Source organism: Falco peregrinus, chromosome 10 (genome assembly GCF_023634155.1).
Source record: "Falco peregrinus isolate bFalPer1 chromosome 10, bFalPer1.pri, whole genome shotgun sequence".
Taxonomy (NCBI): domain Eukaryota; kingdom Metazoa; phylum Chordata; class Aves; order Falconiformes; family Falconidae; genus Falco; species Falco peregrinus.
In genome coordinates, this window is record NC_073730.1 from 24,348,277 (window position 1) to 24,364,080 (window position 15,804).

The 15,804-nt window shown below is 49.2% G+C and overlaps 1 protein-coding gene across 2 annotated transcripts in view; it reads right to left on the reverse strand.

The window, feature by feature from the left end:
- The window catches only part of ZSWIM5 (zinc finger SWIM-type containing 5), a 100,210-nt gene that overhangs the window by 40,373 nt on the left and 44,033 nt on the right, over positions 1-15,804 (reverse strand). Inside the window, exon 1 of one of the 2 annotated variants that reach the window (XM_013300062.3) lies at positions 4,502-4,648. The exons of the other annotated variant lie outside the window; for it this stretch is intronic. The gene's annotated coding sequence lies outside the window, so the exon portion shown is untranslated. Of the gene's footprint in view, positions 1-4,501; positions 4,649-15,804 lie in introns of those variants that run through there. 2 annotated transcript variants of the gene reach the window in all.

Sequence of the window (15,804 nt, forward strand, 5' to 3'; positions counted from 1 at the left end):
TGAGTTTTCCACGTCTTTGACAAGAACCGGGTTTTTATTTGGTATCCTCCAGTCCTACCAAACTATCCATCACACCCAAAACTACTCAGACAACTACAGAGTCAGCTCCACAGAGACCAGATGCTGTGCCAGAGCAGCCAGACTCCTTGCCATCTCCTGGGCATGGCCATTTCCCCAAGATCCACAAACAGTATCACAAAAGGGATCCCTGATACACTGCCCACCGCCACCCACAAAGCTTAACACACTTCAGTGTGCAACAGCAAGGCAGCGTGCTCAGGCACCGTAAGAAAAATCAAAGAGGGACAAGACCAACCCAAGCAAGGCAACCACATGCAAGTTCTCAGTCGCTAGTATCTCCTCTCTAGTGAGACCCCACAGCAAAGTTTGGGGTCACAGCTGATGAGCAGTCAAATCGCCCAATCCTGCATGATGAAAACCCTCTGCAGAACAGTCATCACGCTTTAAATAACACTTTAAACCCCCTTTTGATCACATTAGCTTTCACATGACCCTTCTGAAAAGTCAGGAAGGCAGCAGGAGTTCTGCGGAGCAGACACTTCCCCAGCAGCCCCCTCTGCTTGAAAGGAAGGCGGTCGGGAGACAGATGCCTGACAAAGATGCTCTGCTCTCCTGCATCAGCAGTTTTCACCATCTTTAGCACGCAGGCATTTCACAAGATGCAGATTCCCATTCCGTGATTTTAAGCCCCTCAGCACTACCCTTTCTCCTTCTGGACACACGCTGCCCCCAGCATCACCCAGCCACAGGTCACCCAACCTCTGGCTTTAGCAAGGAGCCTACAACCGGAAAGCTGTCCCAGAGGATCCACCATGCATGAGAAAACATGAGCCCTTCTTTTCAAGTTCAAGATGACTCCACAGCTTCACAGCCTTCAGAAACACAAAGGGCCGCAAAACCTGATACCCAGGGAGATGTGCACCATCACTTCAGTGGGTCAGGAGCGGTTTATGGGCTGTCTCTGCAAAACTCATGTTTCTGATTAGAAACTTCACAGGGTTTTTTTTCCTGGAAAAACATTGTTATTCAATCCACAGCCTAGACTGCAGGCTCCTCCGTTTGCTTTTGGTGCAGTGCAAACATCTAAAATGACACAGCACAATGACAAGATCTGTCATCGGGCTGGCTGGGGCTAGAGTAGAAAGAAAAATGAGAGCGAGCGATCCATTCCTTCTCCGTGGAATTCATCACAATTAAAACAAAAGGAAACCTATATTGTGCAGTTAATGCTAAATACACAGGACCAAAAGGAAAAGGGAAAAGTGTGATGTGAGACACTTAGCGGCAGTTTTCTCCTGTTATGTGGCATGACATCCTTCTGGTGGTGGATGGAGAGTCTCCAGCTCCTCTAACCACAGATCTGTTTCAGTAATTAAGTCCTTGGGAGCCCTGCAATACCTCAGTCAACTACCTGTGGGCTGGCTGAATACAACCTGAAAGCCCCACCGGAGTGACACGCCACCCCTGCAGCCTCCTACAGCTCCTTGTTTGCCCTGATGCTCCACAGGATGAGCCAGGCAGGGCTTCCTGGCAGCAGACACATACGCGGTAGAGGGTTATCAGCAGATTTATCTCAATTTGGAATTGAAAGCAACCAAAACCGCAGTAAGCTCAGCATAATGAAACAGAAACAAAGTGGGAAAAAAACCCAACTGGGGAGTTGACTCCCGTCTTCCCTTTGAAAAGGGAAGCCAGTTAATTGAGAGAAGGTGGGTTTACCCACATTCTCAGCAAAGAGTTTTAGGAATTGCTATAATTAACCCAAGTGTTACATGGTGCTCTCACTTAAACACTGGAAAGCAGCGAGGGAAAAGCTTCCTCTGATCCTTGAGAGAGGGTCCACAGACACCCTTGGAAAAGGGGGAGCAGCCACACACTATGGGTGACGCATCTTGTCTTGGGGGGGGAGGTCTCCCAGTTAGATGGCGGATGGCAGAGCTGGACTCCTGCGAGCCCCCTCCCAGGATGCCAGCCCACAGTGCATGTCAATGAACATCAACCATCAAACCATTTAGGGTGGAAAAGCCCCAACCTGTAAAGTCACAGGAGAAGCCTGGCTGTCACAGACACTTCAAAAAGATGCAAGCATGATCTTAAAAATACACAGAAAGGTATAGAAATGAAACTCAGTTCTCTTTCCAAAGCTCCTAGCATTTTAAGTAGATTTGAATGTTCTTGCCATGGCTCAGGGTTTTCAAGCACTTTGGTTTAGATGTTTGGTGATGATCCCCCTGATGCACACACAGCCAAGCTCCACCATCATGTCCACATTCCCACAGATGGGGTATGTATGATGCTCAGGGCCAGGCTGCCTCCAACTGAACACAGCATCACCTCGAGTGGGTGTCTGAACGAAGCAGCTGTGTGTTTCTGGCATATAAGAAGGGCTGAGACCTGACCGGCACCACACACTAAATGACGATGCTGGCCTGGAAAAGCAACGCTGGGATTGCCCAGCGACGTACAGGGAAGATGTGTCTGCCTAATCATGCTGTGTTTCAAACCTACCCTGGTTTGCTAAAGGAGATGGGAGCCCCAAAGCTCCCAGCAAGACCAGCTTAATTCCCCGCTGAGCCCTTGCTCAAAGACCTACTTACAAGACCTTACACCCAACGCTTGCGTACGCAGGCAACTGTCATATTTTACTAGCTCTGACACCGATGCGCCTGCCTCAACAGCAAACAGTCCCTGCAACAACACACATGCCAAATTAAAACAAATGCAACCTTCAACAACCTCTCTCTCTAAAGAGCAATTGCCATTACTTATTAATTTGCTTCCTCAAGATAAACAAGAAATTTATTAAAATCTGAAATAGATGAGGAGCACACAGGGCAACAGAGGGACAGGAGGTTGCCACTTGTCTTTGAAAAATAAATACTTCTACGCTAGATTACACTTTCCACTTGCTATTTCCCCACTGCGCGTTTCCTCCGCAGGAGATGGAAACCCCACAGGCCTTCTACGGCAGGTCAAGGGTTCAGTCGTCTTCAAGGGGAGGAAGCACCACATTTGGGACCTAGCAGGTGAAATGTAAATAAGACTAGAAATTTCAAAATAAAAGTTCAGTATATCTTAGTGATGAACACATCTGTCTACAGGCTGCTCTCATGGATCATGACCTTGACATCTTGCAGGGAAGGTGTATTCTTTTAAAATCAATTCAGTTCCTTGTTTGGAGAAACCACTCCATTAAACAAACTCATCGTGGATGGAGAGACCAATACCCCTCACGAGAGCTGAGAGCAGCGCCTCACTCCATCCAGCCAATGAGCAGGTGATGCCCACAGGCAGAACTGGAGGCACAAAACTCTTTAGTACAGTTTCCTGCATCATCTGCACTGAGAAGAAATGGTAGGAAGGATGATGAGGAGCAGAGTTTCCGTCACACTCACGATGTACGTTTGCAAAAGCAAAACGTCATCTGTGGATCTTCCACCCATGCAACAGCCACTCCAACAGCCTTGCTTTCATACATCCCTCCCTGTTTCTCCAGTCACAAGGAAAGGATTAAAAATGGCTGTCGCCAGCACAACGTGAGTTATCAATCACATCGATACACCAGGCCAAAGTAGAAGCAAATTACATTCACAGTATACTCGGCATTTGTGCAGGCACGAGTGCGTGGGAGATAAGAGGGAGAGAAAATGCACAGCAGATAATCAGGACACCTAAAATACAAGTGGCAAGCTCGCAGTCATGGCTGCCTTCGGTCCTGGTGGTTTACTAAAAATCAACCTAAAATGCAATAGCACTGAGGAAACCTCTGGAGCAGTCACATCCACTCCACCCTGCAGGATCTCGAGGATGCCACAATGCCCCGATTCCTCAGTCTTCCCCTCAATAAACATATGAAAACCCATGTTAGCATGCTCACCATCTCCAATCACCTAACTGGCAAGAGGTGCAGCTTTGAGAGCTCAGTGCCAAAAGATGTCACTGGATTTGGGCAATGGATAGTAAGTATGCTGGGGGGAGACACCACCAGACCAGTAAGTCTGAGTAAACTAAACGAAAAAGAAATGAAAACCAAACACATTGCTACATCAATCCCATCACACTGTTAAGCTCAGCCAGCCACAACCATTGTCCCCTTCTCCTACCATCCTGCGGACCACGCCAGCCCTGGGGGCTGCCCTAGGCACACCTTTGCAATCCCCATGCCAAACACTTGGGAAACGCTATCCCACCTCAAACCCCCCTGGATGATGCGATGACCTAAGTGTCACCAGTCCACACTTCCAGGCTCTCCCGCAGCAAGTCAACACCCAAAACAGTGCGGCGGAGGCTGGTGCAAGCAGCAAAGCCAGCACCGGGCGGTCCAGCCCCTTGCTGCCCTCCACCTCCCATCCCAGCCCACTGCTCACCCAGCCTGCGCTCTGCTCCTTGGCACCCGGGGCGGGCTGCAGGCATCACTCGGTCTCCAAGGCAGATGCTGCTGAACCCAGCTACTGCCACTGAAGATGCCAACTAAACTCACCTTGAAATTTTCGGTCGCCTGCACCTGCACCAACTGACGCTTTTGCACGTTCCCTTTGTCTGAAGCCAACAGATCAATCTACCTCAAATACAGGAGATCTCTTTTCAACACTCCAAAGCTAATGAAAAAAAAAACCCCTCTGGTGAAAGGACAACACTGGATCAGAGAAGTTTTATTAGCCCTTAACCATGCAAAGTTGGAAGCTCGTCCCCTGTTTAATTCTAATACTTTGACTCTGTTAAACATTAACTGTATAAATAATCAAATACTTCACATGACAGAGCCATACTTCCAATCTGGGGCCAATAACCCAGAGGGTAATGAAGGGTGTAGTCTTCTGGGCTGAAGGATTTCCAGCACTCTCCAAAGAGCAGAACAAAGACAGTCCCTTCCCCCTCCACTGCCTTCAAAGCAAAAGCTTTGATTTGCTCTGCGAGACCACATCAAGCCAGAGTACAGGCATGCAAACGGTATGTATCTCATCACCCCTCTCCGCTCCAGAGACACACGTGAAACCACCAGCCATTGTGTGGTCTCAGCTCTGTCAAGCGACCCAGGTCCCCTCCTAAAACACTCACCTCTTCCCGGCCCCTCCGGCTGGCAGCCTCCGAGCATCCCTCTCACCCTCACTCTGTGCTGCCGGGGAGCTGACATGGCAGCAACCCACCCAGCCCACACCAGTCCCAGGCACAGACCCCTCCACCGACCCCCGCCATGCTTCTCCAAGATGAGCATTCTCCTGGCAAACAGCACTTGGGTGAGACGGGAGCTCCAGCTCTCCAAACGCCTGGGGTCTTCTACCCAGCTCACAGGGGCTGGAGACTCAGTACCACCGAAACCCACCCCAGTTCCCATCGCTTGTAATGAGGATCCTGACTGCCCGGCACCTCTGAAACAAAGCTCTCGTCCTCTTTGGGCTTTGGTTTCCCCGACTGCAAAGCCAGGATAATGTCCCCTCTGGGCCTCACAGGGGCATTTTAAGGAGCAAGCTGAAGTCTGGCTTGTTAGGAAATGACCGGTGCATTTGCAAAACGCTGCAGAAAGAAAAATCTGTAAAGGAAAAAAGCCCATTTGTAAGAAGTTAAAAATGAAAAGCTGTGTAAAAATATACAAATCTGATGCTGACCAACCCCCCCTTCCCAAGGTCAAGCTAAGGTTACTTTTTGGAATATGTAATCATCTGATGTCCAGGACTTCCCCGGCTTAGACTGACAGTCTCACTTCAATGCTGACTGAAAAGCTCCAAGTGATGTTTGACAATCAAAGTAGCAGGAGCCAAATGGAGAAACGTTTGACCCGCAACCCTGCCTAAAACTGCGCTTTCAGTTCTTCTGAGCTGACTTCGGAAAATTAGTATTGGCTTTGCCAGAACCCAGGAGAGCAATTCTGCATTAATTATTGCTCTCGCTCCGCAGACACACACACACAAAAAATAAAGACAATTGCAAGGCTTGTTCAGAACTGGGGATCTAACACCAGGTCTTAGCACAAACATTTTCTCCTTCAAGTGTTATTCAGCCATCCAGCTCCTGACGAAAGCCCTTGACTGTACTTACACTGCAAGGTAAAGCATGGACTCACCACAACCCATATGATTTCTGTCCACATTGCTAAGTTTAGCCTCAGCACACGACATTTGAGCTGTATAAAAAATGACCTGAGGTCGAGTAGGGGATGTATTGTCCAGTTTCTGGCTGCAGTGAGCATGAAGCCCCTCTAGAAGGGGCACAAAGTCTTCTGGGACATTTGCTGGCACACCAGCCTCACCCCATGCTCTGCACCACCTCTGTTCCCACTGACAGTCCATACACACATGAGGGCAAGTGGATCAGACCGAAGGGCTGGCTTGCCTCCCAAGCAGGGCAGTCACACCAAGGCTTGCATCTTCGAAGGAGTCAGCAGGACTCCTCCCTCTCAGCTGCACGGACAAGAAACAACCCATCTCCACCACTACACCCCCAGCTGCATGGTTGAGTGGTGCTGCATACGGTCCATTGTGCCACCTGCACATTACGAATTAGACCAAAGCAGTGCAGTCTGCAGTTGTACTGTGCTGGTACAGGGACTTCTATCAGCAGCAAGTTCCCCTGCTTCCCCCAAAAGGACCCTGTTTTATCTCCTTCTCTTGCTGAATGGAGAGAGCACAGCTGGGATGCACAAGCACAGGGAAGGGCCCTTGGTTTCCTAGCACATCAGTCATGGGGTGGGGGGACCCAGGTGTTGCATTCTAGGGAAATATTTTTTCTGGTCAGCCCAATGTTTTCAGTTTGATCCTCCCAGCACCACCATGAAGCACACACAGCACGTACAAGAGCATGAGACAGGGACAGCCTTTCAGAGGACCCCAACCTACCAGCACTGACTGGAGAAGCTCCGGCTTAAGCCCAGCTCTTTGCAGACACAGCCCACCCCCACGTGCACTGACACAGCTTGAGAGCATACAGGGTCAACATGAATGGGAGGAAGGTCCAAGATCCTTGGGGCTGGGTCCTTTCAGAAAGCCATACTGGGAAGGGCTAAGCACTGCTTTACAGCATCCACAAGCAGGTAACAGCAAGTAATTCAATGTCGTTCAAATTACTGATGTGGTGCCAAGGGAACGACCCCATGCAAGCGCTGGACATGAGCCCCTCAGCCCCTCCCAGCTCCCTCACCCACACTGACATGCTTCACAGGCAAACTGCCCACGCCAAGAACAAGCAGCCTGTTCCAGGGCCGATTCCCACTGCATCTCCCATCCTTATTTAAAATGGGAGATAGCTGGTTTCCCTGTTGTACATGGTGCAACGCCAGCCGCACTGAACAGGCTTCGTCTAAAACACAACCCGTTGCCTTTCCAAGCCAAGGGGGAGATGTTCTTCCAGTCTGCAAAGAGTAACTTCCGAAACCCTTAAAGCCAAGTTCTTGGTCTTGCTATCCTCGTCATAGCCAAGACAGAGAAAGCACCGCAGCTCCCCGACAGATGCTTTTTCTGCCAGCTCCTTCAGTGAGATGGAGCTGCTTACAGCCCTCTTCCATCTCTGCAGCAAAGCCTTCTAACCCAGTCACACCAGACAGGGACGTGCCGATGACAGGGACACTGAAATTTCAAAGGACAGGAGCCATTGATAAAAGACACTGTTGAACGGATTTCTTATAGGAAACATTAAATCTTGAGGACTATTCCCTGACAAACCCACCCCATAGGGAAAGATTTTTTTTTTTAAGGTCAAATAAAAGAAGAAAATTCACCCAAGTGACCGTGCCCCAACCTGTGGTGCCATGACCGACGAACCCAGCTGGAGCAGCACAGTCCTCCATCTGCTCCCTGTCCTGTCGCTCTCCTTCCCCATGGCAAATGAGCAGAGAACCCAGGAAAAGCAGAGAGGGCAGACAAGGGTCTTTCTGAAGAGGACCAACCCCCATACCTTGTGGGGCTGATGAAAGAGCCCTGCCAGGAGTATGCCCAACAGCAAGAGAGCTCACAGTGAGGGCTCTGAGGAAGCATGCACACAAGCCTTCCTTGCATATATTCTCTCCCTAGACACCCATCGTCGCTCACGTCAGAGGCATACACTCACCCAGCAGGTCACAGACCAGGTGGAAGGCGCAAGAGGCCCCAAAGCAGGGCAGAGTCAGCAGCATCACACTGCACACCTCCAAGACACAGGAACCTGGGCTGGAGGAATGCAAGACAGCTGGGATGCTGTGGTGGAGCTGCTGCCACCAACGTCCTCCTACACCATCTCCAGCACCACCGGGAACAGGCGGTCCAGACCTGGAAGGTAAAGCCAAGAACTGCAGCAGGAGAAGGGCGGATGCAGAGACAGGAGAGCCAAGGGCTCTTCACCTCCCACGCAGCCATGGAACCGCGGCCAGAGAGCCCCTTTTTGACTTGCGGTTCCTCATGCTGACAGAAAATTCAAAGCTGATTTTTACTCCTGACTTGCAGCTCCTGAGGAGGAGGAAAAGGAATAAAAAACAGCCAGGCCATCTGCTCAAGGTCCCTGCAGCAGAGGAGAGGGCTGCACATGGTGATTCTCCAGGCAGAGCTCTGGTACGACTTTCAGGTTGACTTGGCTGTTTGATTTCTTTAGCGCAATTTTGGACCCAGATGTTTTATAACACACGCTATCGAGCACGTACATGTGAGGAAACCAACTTTGATTTGAATATCCCTGAGAGCACATTGCTCTTATTAAACACACTGCAGAGCTATTGCTCCATGCAGCATTAGACAGTACAAGACGTTCTGGTAGACTACAAAAATTGGCCCATAAAAAATAAACACTTCTGCCTCACTAAGGGCATCTGGAAATGACCCAGAGCGCTTGTCTATTTTCATTGGTAGCATTTTTGTACAACAGAAGAAAGAATTTGATTGTGAATTTAGAGCAAATGTTCCTCAAGCGCTTACAAGGAATCCTTCTTGAAAACATCAGCAAGCATGCCAGCCACCCAGCTCCCCCTGGGAGAGCTGGAATACCACAATGCAGTCCCATTTCATGCAGGCTTTCCCCGACAAACTCTCCTTCCTGCTGCCTCTCAGTAAATCACATCCTTGAGGAAAGAAACTTGTCTCAAACCCGGCCGGACTCACCTGCTCCCACAAGCATCCAACCCCACCATGGCACACACGTGACAGGGGAACACAGGCCAAAGCAGCCCGCAGGCAGCCCTCTACCATGATGCCCCTTTGACAGCAAACCGTGATTATGAAAGAAAAACCCACTCACACTGTTTAAAGTTTATACGTTGCTACTTTGCATTCCCCGTGGCTATAAATTCCTGCTCTGGCAGCTGGATGCAGCAATGGTTCAAACCCAAGAAGCAGGTTCCTCCTTGGCATTCAGGGGTGCAAATGTGAAATCTTCCTTTATGCGCTGGAGTGACCGTGGTCATTTCTGGAGCTTCAGCACATCTGCAGTGGCGCTGTCCCACATCACCACAGACAGTGGTGCATCCTGCCACGCTGCCATCTTAGGACAAAAGCAAGTCAGGAAGCAGGAGGTCCAAGAGAGCTCAACTGACCTGCTCGCTCTGCTACAGTAGCAAACCAGGAGCGCTCGCATCCATCAACGATGGGGTCCCAGATGAGCAGACAGGAATGAGCAATGAAGGGACAGCATCTTCTTCAACCATCTCGTGTCCAGAGACACGTTGCTGGTGACTTGCTTCTCAGGGTTCTCCAAATTCCTGCTCCAAGCCCAGCAGAGTGGGAATAGGAATGGTGGAGCCTCCCATCTCAGATCCTACCCAGGGACTGCTCTGCTGCCTGCCTGGCTCCTTCCTTCTCAGCAGAACACTCCAAAAACGAACAAAACCGAACTCAAGCGTCATGACACTTCTCACAAGGCAGACTCCAGGCTCTCCAGCCAGGCCCAACTGCAGACACTACAGAAGTGTGTTTATTTTAAAGTGACTACTTGAGCTGCAGTTTGCAAGAGGAACGATCCTTTTTTTAAAGTGCTTGTGGTTATTGTAAAAACTGATTTTAGCAACAGTTACATTTCAGGCCCTCTTTAGAGAAACCAGCTGCTGATCTCCTAAACGTGGTGCAAGCGTCTCTGCAGACCTCTGCAAAGGCTGCACGCTGGAGACACAGCACACGGCGAAGGGCCATTTCTCAAGCCGCACAATTAGGAAATACTGGAGTGAGACAAACTGACCTGCTGTGTCCCTATTGCACAACGCCATCCCATGCTTCTTCCCAGCCCTCCTCCAGTCACTATCCCATTTTCTGCCTTTGCCCAGAGCATCTCCATTTTCCCATGTTTCCTGCCAGCCCCAGTCCCACCTGCCTGCCCAGCTGGGATTAGGACAAGCTCCCCTCAGCAGCTATTAGAGGAAAAGCCTGCTCTGCTGCAGCTTGCCCCAGGCTAGCACGCAGGGAGCCACTGGCTGGGGATGGCCAGCATCCAGCCCTGCCTCCCCAGGGAGCCATGTGGGAAGAAGCCTTGTTCATTGTGAAGGGACTCGGGTAATTACCAGCCACTGGAATCAAAGAAATCTCTGCTGAGCACACGCAAATTCCAGCTTTTCATCGGTTTGGCCACGTTTGCAGAGGGGAAGCAAAGGCATCTCGCAAAATAGGCACCTCCTCCCCCTTCCTCTTGCACTGAACTTGATAGCAAGCTCCAAGAAAAGCTCCTTGGACTTTTTCAGTGGGGCAAAACGAAGATTCTTCTCCAAGGTCGCTCTCCAAAATGACAGGACCATTTTACACTGCTGTTTCCCCCCGGCTAAAAACAACCAGTTTGAGGCTAACATCCTGCATGGAAATTGAAAGCGTGGATGATTAAAACCCTGACAAAATTACAAGCAAAACTGAAAACAGGGTCTTATATTGTGAACTGTTGGGCAAATCTTAATAATAGCTGGTGCCACCAACCCCGCCTCCAGTAATCCCCATCCTCAGGCAAACTGCTTCCAGACACCTGCTCGGCAGCACAACAGCACCCATCTCAACTCGCGCCTCGCCTCTGCCAACGCTAAAATCGAAGCAGACTGACAGCGGGATAATTTAGGGGAAAATTACATTTTCTATATAACTTTCATACATGACTATATTTAGCATATGGAGAAACAAAGTACATGTATTCAGTAAATACGTATTTTTATAGCCATAAAATCATAAACACATATGTATGTTCCAAGAAGATCTGAAGTCTATTTTAAGATGCTCTTCACATGTGGATCATTAAAGCCTACAATATAGTTCCTTTGCCATATTATAATAAATATGGAAAGCGAACACACACTTCTCAGCTCTTGTAGGTCATCAGAGACCTAAAGATGATCTCGTTTCTCTTCTGGTCGCCCTCCTTAGTGCTGTTTCAAAGGGAAATTGGTTTCATATGTGGGCTGACTGCTCCTTGCAGTATCATTTTGCCTGCAAACCTAATTTAGTGAGCTGCCGAATCACTGTAAAATAGGCAAGCATCAATTCCAGACCTCCGAAACCTGTAGGGTCAACATCAGAAACGCATTACTTGCCTGACAGACTGCTAGCCTTGCAAAAGCAGCAAAACCAGCATCTTTCCACCTCTTGTGTTCAGGAGGCATTAATCACACTTGCATTGCTCCAGCTATTGGAATTTCTGATCCGGGCTGATTAATTTCCTCCCTGTGCCTGTTTCAAGCTGCTCACAAGGTCTGGGATTTGCCTTTGGGGAGGGATGCTGAGCTCCTCTTCCTGCTCCCCGCACAGCCAAAGCTGGGAAACGGGACAACTTTCTCCACCTTACTTCCTCAAGACTTCTGTCCCTAGGGAGTCAATGAGGTTTTAATCAGCACCTGGCACTGTATCTATCAGATATGCTAATAAGGCACCTTACCTTAACAAACACCCTCAAGAGCAGACTCATCTATCTTAATTGGTAAACGCTTCATTAATAATGCAGCTGAGGAGTCTCAAAGCTAGAAATATAAATAGCAAGTTCTGATGCAAGGGCTTTTTTTTGTTCTAGAAGTACAGATTCAGAAGGAAGGTCTCTTTGCCGTGCTCTGCTGCAGACAGAAGAGCCCTTTGCAGGCTGCACAAAAAGCCTCTTTTCTGTCTTTGGGGGGTCCAAGTTCAGAGCATCCCATCTGAAAGGAGAAAGCAGGCACACTGGAAGGCATTCCTGGGCTGGGAGGCACCCAGGAGGATGGGAACCCATCAAGCACCATCACAGAGGTCAGCGTGACAACACCACCAAGACAGTGGCTTCCAGCCTGCTGATCGATGACAGGAAAAGCATTAAAACGCCTCTTCAGTTAAGTCACAAATTCCAGTCCTATGATTAACGCTGCTCTTAGCCAGGGCGCAAAGCAAAGGCTCAAACATCACAACCAGAAGGGACGTCTGAAGAAAAAGATCTTGTGTGTCTGAGACTACGTATTCTGCAACGGGATGACCCCAGGCCTACCACGTTAATCTCCAGCTTTCCATTTTAAGGACTTAGCCAGAACAAGGCAGGGGAGTCTCTGAAACCCAGCTCTACTCATGAATGCCAGGGGTGTTGAAATAGTAGGCTTGAGTTGTCCTTTTTCTTATAAACTTCATGCTGCAGACAAAAAGCCAGACAATTAGGGATTTTAAGCATACTCAGTCCAGTCGGAGACTTGATCTCACTGATCTTAATCAAGTTTCTCAGAGCGATGGCCATTATTTATACACAAGACCATTTTTATTGCCCTTTTTTTAAATCTCTGCTTATCAGTCCCTTCAAAGTCTGAATGGGTCAAACTAGGGGTTTAAATCCAAATGTAGAAGAAGAGAATACTGGAGTTTCTGGAGTTTGGATATAACAATTGTTGGTAAGTATCCTCCTCCTAATAGTATTTGGAGGATTTAAATAAAAAGGAAGCGTTAGATCAAATCCCAGATAAACCGGTTTTGGCAAAAATTTAAACACTTCAAACGAGGACGTTTCGGCCACTTTTCTTGGGGAAAAACTGCCAAACCAGTTTTGTTGCAGATTCAGCTACCATGTCCACATCTTAATTTTATCTAAGCCAGCCTTCCCTGACCTCATCTCTGACAACTCGCAAGTCTCCTTCTACGTTATTTATGGCATTGTTCTACAGCAAATGGCCCTTCCAAACAGTGAGAGGCTTCTTTCAGAGGTTTTTAAAGTGGTTCTAGCACCAGGCTGCTGTACAAGTCCAGCTCACAAACTTTCAGTGTGGCTTCAGGCCCTGTGCTTAAAGCTCCTTTGGGAATGGCTCCTGGGCACATGTGAAAAATCCTGATAGGAAAAAAAGGCAGGCCAGAGACTGTACTTCCAAGGGATCACAAACAGTCAGACCTGGAAATGCTGGTTTTTTCCCCAAATCCTCTTCCAAATCCCATTTATTGCTTGTGGGATAGTGACAAGAAACTTTTAACAGGGCGCTTGCCAAAGGTAAGTAACTTGGGTTTTGCACTCATTAAGAGCAGCAGCTCAGCACCTCCTGGGGCAGCAGCAGCAAGATGGGATTTTGCAAAGGGGTCTGCATGGACACAACATCCTTGTATCCTTCCACCAATCTCAGGCAGAGGGGCTCACTGTTCCCCATCCCGCCCAGCACCTCTGGCTGGAAGCGCTTTGCCTGAGACAAACCCATCATTGTGCAGGATGCTCTGCAGCGCCAGCCCGGCAGGACACCAAGGACATTGGAAACTGACTTCTCCATCCAGCCTGAGCTCCTGCCTCCCGCCCCACTGATTAATGGTTTTCTGCCACAGTAACTAATAGGATCCTCTTTGAAATCCAAATAACCAGTATTAGTGACCTCAGAGCCCTGCCTGCTAACTGCACATACTCCCTGCCTTTAATTCCCTCTGTCTTTCATAGCATCTTCTCTATCAAAGCTTCCTTTCCCATGATTTTCTTTTCGAACCCCTACATCCCTGTTCTGCTGACTGCTCCCTATCTGCCACCCCAGCTACACCCATGTGCAGATGTGCTGCAGCATCACCCTGACCCAGTGCATCCTCCTCCTGATCCCCTGTGCCTGGGGAAAGGTTCAGGTCAGCTGCTGCGACCCCACAGCAATGTCTGTGCCTGCACAAAGTCCAGACCCAGGAGTTACAGCAAATGCTTCCCTGGCACGGGCAATTGCAATCCGACTGTATCCCAGGGCTGATTCTCAGGAGCCAACAATTCAAAGCTAAAATTCACTGGGCTTCCTTGCCACTCCCACACCTAGCTGAGCAAAAGCTTGTCTGTAAGGGACTAACATTTAGGCAACCAGCTCTGACTACAGTAAATCTCCTTCTTTCCTCCTCTTTTTTTTTTTTTTTTTTAAAATCCATAACCACCAGCTTTAAAGCTTTAAATCAATATCCCCTCTTGCGATCTGCATTCAGCGAGGAATTATTCACATTGAGAGCTTTAAAAATTAAGCTAAACCCTGCAGGGCCCAGGCCAAACTTAAATCACAGCAAAGCTTTAAACACTGGATCAGGGACACAGCATGAGCCATGTCCTGGTCTTAGATGCAAACTAAATGTAGAAAACAAAGCCGCCGTCACTGCGTTAAAAGGAAAAACCATAAACGGTCCATGCTGCGGCTTCTCCCAGGGACACAAGGGACAAGGGCCCTCCTTCCATGAAGAGAGGTCAGCCCACTCCAACCAAACTTCTCACAAAGGAAAGAAACTAATTGTCCCTGCAAAGGAAAGAGACTTAACTGTCACTGTTTGAGGGAGAAAACAGTATCTGATCTATCCACCCATTTGCAATGCTGGCCAGAGGCAGCTTTTTCAGAGGGATGCTGTGTGGGCACAGAGGGCAGTGCCCTGTGCTCCCTCTGCAGCAGTACCCAACCCATGGGAACAGCAGGTCCTCAGCATCGCTCACCCGCTGCCACTGACTGCCAGCGACAGCCAGCCCCAGGCTGGGCAGAAAATACCAGGCGCTGAGCTGAGAGTGCACAATGTCCCTGGAGGTGCCAATTTTAAGAAGCAATTGAAGAAGAGGTGGGGAAATAAAACCCCACAACCTAAAAGAGCTCCTGTTTGTGCCCTAGAGGAGCACAATGGCAGGAAAGGGTGGATGAAAGAGCAAAGACTCGCAATCTCACTGGGAAGAGGAGTTCCCATCTTTAACTTGAGATGGGTCTAAACCACTCGAAGACAGGACCATATATTACAGGGAAGACCTGTTCCCCCATCTCTCCTCCCACCACTGGGACACGGGGCTGCAAGCACCTGCCTCCGTACAAAGATGCCTCAATCCCACCCTGTCACCCACCTGATGCTGTGATGGTGGCAGAGGGTTGGGTATAACCAGCCCAGGAAACGTCAGCTCCATTTCCACCACCTCCATAGTGGTGTCTAAGTGAACAGTGAGATCTTCCCCTCTTCCCTGCTTGAGGGATGGCATGAAGGAGTTAATCTGAATGGTGCAGAGAGCATCCTTGATCCCACAGCCACCAGCCCAATGTAAGACCCAACAAGGACTGGCAAGGGCCAAGGAGCTGGAACAAAGCTAGGAAATAGGTACAAAGTAATGCAAATCAGGAGGCTCTCCTGGCCCCAAAGGTCCTCATTGCCCTGCTACACCTTGGCCTCCTACAGGTATGAGCTGCACAGGGGACCTCTAGGCTTGAAGCCTCCACAGCACAGAGGTTGTGCCTCGTGTCCAACCCTTCAGATGCCCACACACAGCCACTTCCCCAGCTCTCAGCCATGGAGGTGACTGCCCAGGTCTTAATATTTGTAAAGTCCTTAGGAAATCCTTGGAAGGGAAGAGCAGAGTATTATTATGAAATAATAGCTTTTTATTCTGCTCCATCTGAAAGCAGCGGCTCTTTGTTTGGCCCTGTGCTGTCTAAGCCAAGGGTTAAAACTTGAC